This window comes from Enhydra lutris, unplaced genomic scaffold (genome assembly GCF_002288905.1).
Source record: "Enhydra lutris kenyoni isolate GAN:26980312 unplaced genomic scaffold, ASM228890v2 scaffoldscaffold86, whole genome shotgun sequence".
Taxonomy (NCBI): domain Eukaryota; kingdom Metazoa; phylum Chordata; class Mammalia; order Carnivora; family Mustelidae; genus Enhydra; species Enhydra lutris.
This window is the reverse complement of record NW_019154170.1, coordinates 1,397,776-1,405,014: the sequence shown is the minus strand read 5'-3', so window position 1 is coordinate 1,405,014 and position 7,239 is coordinate 1,397,776.

The window sequence follows — 7,239 nt, the reverse complement described above, 5'->3', positions numbered from 1 at the left end:
TTATTGACAGAGAGATCACAAGTAGGTAGAGAGGCAGGCAGAGAGAGATGGGGAAACAGGCTCCCTGCTGAGCAGAGAGGCCAATGTGGGCCTCGATCCCAGGACCCTGGGATCATGACCTGAGCTGAAGGCAGAGGCTTAACCCACTGAGCCACCCAGGCACCCCCTCTTTTTTTTTTTAAAGAATCATTTATTTATTTGAGAAATCACAAGTAGGTAGAAAGGCAGGCAGAGAGAGATGGATTTTGATGGATTCTTATCTCACATTTAGGTCTTTCATCCATTTTGAGTTTATCTTTGATATATGGTGTAAGAGAATGGTTCAGTTTCATTCTGAATGTGGCTGTCCAATTTTCCCAACACCATTTGTTGAAGAGACTGTCCTTTTTCCATTGGATATTCTTTCCTGCTTTGCTAAAGATTTGTTGACCATAGAGTTGAGGGTCCATTTCTGGGGTCTTTATTCTGTGCCATCAATCTGTGTCTGTTTTTGTGTCAGTACCATACTGTATTGATGATTACATCTTTGTAACATAATTTGAAGTCAGGTATCGTGATGCCACCTGCTTTGGTTTTCTTTTTCAACATTCCTCTGGTTATTCAGAACCTTTTCTGGTTCCACACAAATTTTAGGATTATTTATTCCAGCTCTGTGAAAAATGTCAATGGTATTTTGATAGGAATTGCATTGAATATTTATAATATTTTGGGTACCATAGACATTTTAACAATATTTATTCTTCCATTCTATCAGCATGCAATGTTTTCCCATTGCTTTGTGTTTTTGTCAGTTTCTTTAATAAGTGTTCCATGGTTTTTAGAGTACAGAAACTTTACCTCTTTGGTTAGGATTATTCCTAGATATCTTATGGTATTCAGTGCAATTGTAAATGGGATTGATTCTCTTTTAAAGATTTTATTTACTCATTTGTCGGAGAAAGAGAGCATAAGCAGGGGGAGCAAGAGGCAGAGGGAGAAGTAAATTCCCCACTGAGCAGGGAGCCTGATCCGGGACTCAGTCCCAGGTCTCTGGAATCATGACCTGACACGAAGGCAGAAGCTTAACCAACTGAGCCACCCATGCATCCCAATGGGATTGAGTCTTTAATTTCTTTTTCGTCTGTCTCATTGTTAGTGTATAGAAATGCTACTAATTTCTGTGCATTTATTTTGTATCCTGCCACATTCCTGAATCACTCTGTGAGTTCTAGCAATTTGGGGATGGAGTCTTTTAGGTTTTCCACATAGCGTATCATGTCACTGTGAAGAGTGAGACTTTGAGTTCTTCTTTGCCCATTTGAATGCTTTTTATTTCTTTTTGTTGTCTGATTACTGAGGCTGGGACTTCTGGTACTATGTTGAACAACAGTGGTGTGAGTGAACATCCTTGTCATGTTACCGACCTTAAGGGAAAGGCTCTCAGTGTTCCTCACTGAGAATGATATTCACTGTGGGCTTTTCATAGATGGCTTTATGACATTGAGTTATGTTCCCTCTATCCCTACACTGTGGAGAGTTTCAATTAAGAAAGGATGCTGTATTCTGTCAAATGCTTTTTCTGCATCAATTGAGAGAATCATATGGATTTTGTCCTTTCTTTTATTAATGAGATGTATCATGTATCATGTTGATTGATTTGCAAATGCTGAACCATGCTTGCATCCCAGTAATAAATCCCACTTGGTCTTGGTGATTCATCCTTTAAATATACTGTGCAATCCTATTGGCTAATATCTTGGTGACTATTTTTGGCATTCATGTTCATCAGGGATATTGGTCTGTAATTCTCCTTTGTCTTTGTCTAGTTTGGGGCTCAGAGTAATGCTGACTTCATAGAAAGAGTTTGGAAGTTTTCCTTCCATTTCTATTTTTTGAAACAGCTTCCGAAGAGTAGGTATTAGTTCTTCAAATGTTTGGTAGACTACATCAAAAACTAATGATGTATTTTATGGTGACTAACATAACACAGTAAAAAAATTAAAAATTAAAAAATGTTTGGTAGAATTCTCCTGAGAAGCCATCTGGCCTTGGATTCTTGTTTGTTGGATGATCTTTAATTACTTCTTCAGTTTCTTTGCTGGTTATGGGTCTGTTCAGATTTTTTTTATTTCTTCCTGTTTCAGTTGTTTTTGTTTTTATTTATTTATTTATTTATTTATTTGACAGACACAGATCACAAGTAGGCAGAGAGGCAGGCAGAAAAAGAGAAAGAAAGGGAAGCAGGCTCCCTGCTGAGCAGAGATCCCAGGACGCTGGGATCATGACCTGAGCCAAAGGCAGAGGCTTTATCCCACTGAGCCACCCAGGCACCCCTGTTTCAGTTTTATAAGTTTCCAGGAATGCATCCATTTCTTTCTGATTGCCTAATTGGGACAGAATCACTCAGAATTGCTCATAATACATTCTTAAAATTGTTTGTATTTCCTGGTACTGGTCATGATCTCTCCTCTTTCATTCATGATTTTACTAATTTGGGTCCTTTCTCTTTTCTTTTGGATAAGTCTGGCAAGGGGTTTATTCATCTTATTAATTCTTTCAAAGAACAAGCTGCTGGTTTCATTGATCTATTGTTTTGGTTTCTACTTCATTGATTCTGTTCTTATCTTTATTATTTCTCCTCTCCTACTTGGTTTAGGCTTTATTTGCTGTTATTTCTCCAGCTCCTTTAGGTGTAAGGTTAATGTGTATATTTGAGACTTTTCTCCAAAATTTTGAGAACTTTTCAAGAAAGGCTTGTACTGCTATGTACGTCCTTCTTATGACAGCGTTTGCTATATCCCAAAGGTTTTGAAGAGTTGTGTTTTCATTTTCATTTGTTTCCATGAATTTTTAAAATTCTTTAATTTTCTGGTCGACCCATTCATTCTTCAGGATGCTATTTAACCTCCAAGTATTTGAGTTCCTTAGAAATTTCCTGTTGTTGTTGAGTTCAAGTTTCAAAACTGTGGCCTGAAAATATGCAAGGAATAATCCCAATCTTTTGGTACTGGTTGAGACCTAATTTGTGACCCAGTATGTGATCTCTTCTGAAGAAAGCTCCATATGTACTCAAGAAGAATATGTATTCTTTGTTTTAATATGGAAAACTCTGTATATATCTGTGAAGTCCATCTAGCCAGTGTGTCCTTGAAAGCTCTTGTTTCCTTTTTTTTTTTTATTTTATTTTTTTCAGTGTTCCAAGATTCACTGTTTATGCACCACACCCAGTGCTCCATGCAATATGTGCCCTCCTTAATATCCACCACCAGGCTCACCTGTCCCCTCAACCTCCTCCCTTCCAAAACCCTCAGTTTGTTTCTCAGAGTCCACAGTCTCTCATGGTTCATCTCCCCCTCTGGTTTCCCCCAATTCACTTTTCCTTTCCCTCTCCTAATGTCCTCCTTGTTATTCCTTATGCTCCAGAAGTAAGTGAAACCATATGATAATTGACTTTCTCTGCTTGACTTATTTCACTCAGCATAATCTCCTCCAGTCCTGTCCATGTTGATAGAAAAGTTGGGTATTCATCCTTTCTGATGGAGGCATAATATTCCATTGTATATATGAACCATATCTTTTTTATTTATTCTGAAGGGCATCTTGGCCCTTCTTTTCACTACATCTGTATCTTTGGGGTAAATACTCAGTAGTGCAGTTGCAGGGTCATAGGGTAGCTCTATTTTTAACTTCTTAAGGAATCTCCAGACTGTTTTCCAAACTGGCTGCAGCAACTTGCATTCCCACCAACAGATTAAGAGTGTTCCCCTTTCTCCACATCATCTCCAACACTTGTTGTTTCTTGTCTTGTTTCCTTTTTTCAAGATTTTTATTTAATTATTTGACATTGCTGTGAGGGGGTTTTGAAGTCCCCTACTCTTCTTGTATTGATATCAATGTATTTCTTTAATTTGGTTATTAATTGGTTGATATAATTGGCTGCTCCCAAGTTAGGGGCATAAATATTTACAATTGTAAATAGGTCTTCTTGTTGTATAGACACATTAACTATGGTATAAAGTCCCTCTTTATCCCTTACTACAGTCTTGGTTTAAAATCTACTTTGATATGAGAATTGCTAACTCAGCTTTCTTTTGAAATCCGTTAGCATTATAAATGGTTTTCAACTTCCTCACTTTCAGTCTGGAGGTGTCTTTAGGTCTAAAATGAGTCTCTTGTAGACAGCATGTGGATGGGTCTTGCTCTTTTTATCCAATCTGATACTCCGTGTCTTTTGATTGGAGCATATAGCCCATTTATTTTCAGAGAGACTACTGAAAGATACGAACATAGTGCCATTGTATTACCTGTAAGTGCCTGTTTCTGTAAATTGTCTCTGTTTCTTTCTATGTCACTCCTGGGCTATCTCTTTGCTTACAGGATCCCCTTAATATTTCTTACTGGGCTAGCCTAGTAGTCACATATTCATTTAATCTGTCTGTCCTGGAAGCTCTTTATCTCTCCTTCCATTCTGAATGAAAGCCTTGCTGGATAAAGTATTCTTGGCTGTATGTTCTTCTCATTTAGTACTCTGAATATATTATGCCAGCTCTTTCTGGCCTGCCAGGTTTCTGTGGATAATTCCTTTTTTTTTTTTTAAGTTATGTTGTTAGTCACCATACAGTACATCAATAGTTTTTGATGTGGTCTTTCATGATTCATTCTTTGCATATAACACCTAGTGCTCAATGCACTACTGTGTATTTACCCCAAAGATACAGATGTAATAAAAAGAAGGGTCATATGCACCCCAAGGTTCATAGCAGCAATGTCCACAACAGCCAAACTGTGGAAGGAGCTGAGATGCCCTTCAACAGACGAATGGATAAAGATGTGTTCCATGTATACATTGAAATATTACTCAGCTATCAGAAAGGATGAATACCTAACATTTGCATCAACATGGATGGATCTGGAGGATATTATGCTAAGTGAAATAAGTCAAACAGAGAAAGACAATTATCTGTGGATAGTTCTGATGTTAAGTCTGACGTTGCTCCCTCTATAAATAAGGAGCCTCTTTTCTCAAGCTACTCTCAGGATTCTCTCTTTTTCTCTAAAATATGCAAGCTTCACCATTATATGTTGGGGTGTTGAACTATTTTTATTGATTTCAGGAGACATTGTATCTTTCTCTTGGACATGAATGCTTGTTTCCTTCCCCAGATTATGGAAGTTCTCAGTGATGATTTGCTCAAATATACTTTCTGGCCTCTCTCTCTCTCCACCCTCAGGCACCCCAATAATTCTGACATTGGCTCATTTCATGGCCTCATTAATTTCTCAAAGCCTCTCTTCATGGGCTGTTAGCTGTCTTTATCTCTTTTCCTCAACTTCCTTCCTTTCCATCAACCTGTCTTCTAGATCACTTACTCTCTTCTGCCTCATTCACCCTGGCTGTTTGAGCATCCAATTTAGGCTGCATCTCCAATATAGCATTTTAAAGTTTGGCGTGATTAGATCTCATTTCTGTGCTAAGAGATTCTCTACTGTCTTTTAATGTTTTTACAAGCCCAGCTATTAGCTTTATAATTGCTATCCTGAATCCATCACTGACATCTTACTTATATTCATATCAATTAGGTCTGTGGCAGAGAACATTGCTTCTGGTTCTTTCTTTTGTTTTGAGTTCCTCCTTCTAGTCATTTTGTCCAGAGAAGAATGGGTGAGCAAGTGAACAAAATAAAAAAATATCAATCACCAGCCAAGCAAAATACACATTAGACAAATCCAAAGTGGTCAAAAACCAAAACAGAAAAGCAAACAAAAACAAGAGAAAACAAAATAAAAGGAGAAAAAAGGGGGAGGAAGAGATTAGTCTCAGAGGGTGAATAAAGAAGTGTGATCCACTTGTTCCTGGGTGAATTTTGGTTTTTGTGTTCAAAGACACTAAATCCCAAAATTGCAAAGAAAGCAAAACTTGTATATATAAAAAATTAAAATTATATAGAGTACAAAAAGGCCAAAAATGAAGTGAATCTCTATAAAATATAGATGTAAAAAATAAAAGTTAAAAAATGAATTAAGGGGCACCTGGGTGGCTCAGTGGGTTAAAGCCTCTGCCTTCGGCTCAGGTCATGATCCCAGGGTCCTGGGATCGAGCCCCGCATCGGGCTCTCTGCTCGGCAGGGAGCCTGCTTCCTCCTCCCTCTCTCTCTGCCTGCCTCTCTGGCTACTTGTGATCTCTATCTGTCAAATAAAATAATAATTTAAAAAATGAATTAAAATATGGAGTTGATAAAATAAGAAACTAGTTGAAATGGGAAAAAAGAAAACAAAAAAAAGAAACAAAATTTTAGACGTAAAGATAAATGGATCATAAGAAAATCCTCAAGTTCTATATAATATTTTCCCCTAGCACTGGAGTTTTACAATCTTGTGGGATCCCTAAGCTAGTTGTGCACCTGTTCCTCCAGTTTGTCTTCTGGGGGAGGGGCCTGCTGTATTGCTTCTCAGGTGTCTTTTTCTGGGCTGAGTTGTTCCTCCCCTTGCCAGGGGGCTGGTCTCAATGTAAGCTGGTCCTCTGTGTGGGTTTGTTCCCTGAGGGCTTTCCACACCTCTTTAGAGGATCAGAATAAAAATGGCCATGCCCCAATCTCCAGCCCCAGAGCTGAAAGATCAAAGTCCACCCCCCAACTTCAGTAAACCCTCCTGGACAAACAGTTTTCACATTTGTGTGTGTCAAACTCCGTAACTCCTGTGGTAGGTGTCCATGGCAGTCTCCTAGGGGGATTCTGAGGGACTTGCATTACGGCCCTTTGTGTACCATGGGGCTGAGAGAGGTTGCAGGCTCATGCATGTACCCATTCCACCACTCCCAGAGGGATGACTGACTGTCACCCTACTGTCCTTTCTGAGGCCGCACCCAAGAGCTGTTGCCTGGTCATGGGAATACCTGTTTAACTCCTCTCAAGGGATGGCAGGCAGTGCACACGTTCCACTCTTTTTAAAGGTGCTCAGGTGGAGAACAGTCACCCCATTAGCCTGGTTCTTGGTTTATGGCAACCTGAGTTAAGATTCCCCTCCTGGGCTCCCCAGCTATAACCAGTTTCCCCGCTCCAATGCTTGGGCACTCTCCCAGTTCAGGCATCCCGGTTAGTTCTGTGACTCCTGGGATCCCGAGACCACATTTACTCACCTGGAAATCTGTCCATTTCATCCCCTGAGCCCCTTTCAGACAGGGATGTCTTTCACTGGAGCAGATTTCTAAGGGTTCTGATTTTCCCCCCCAGGGCTCTATCACTTTCCAGTAATCAGCTTATG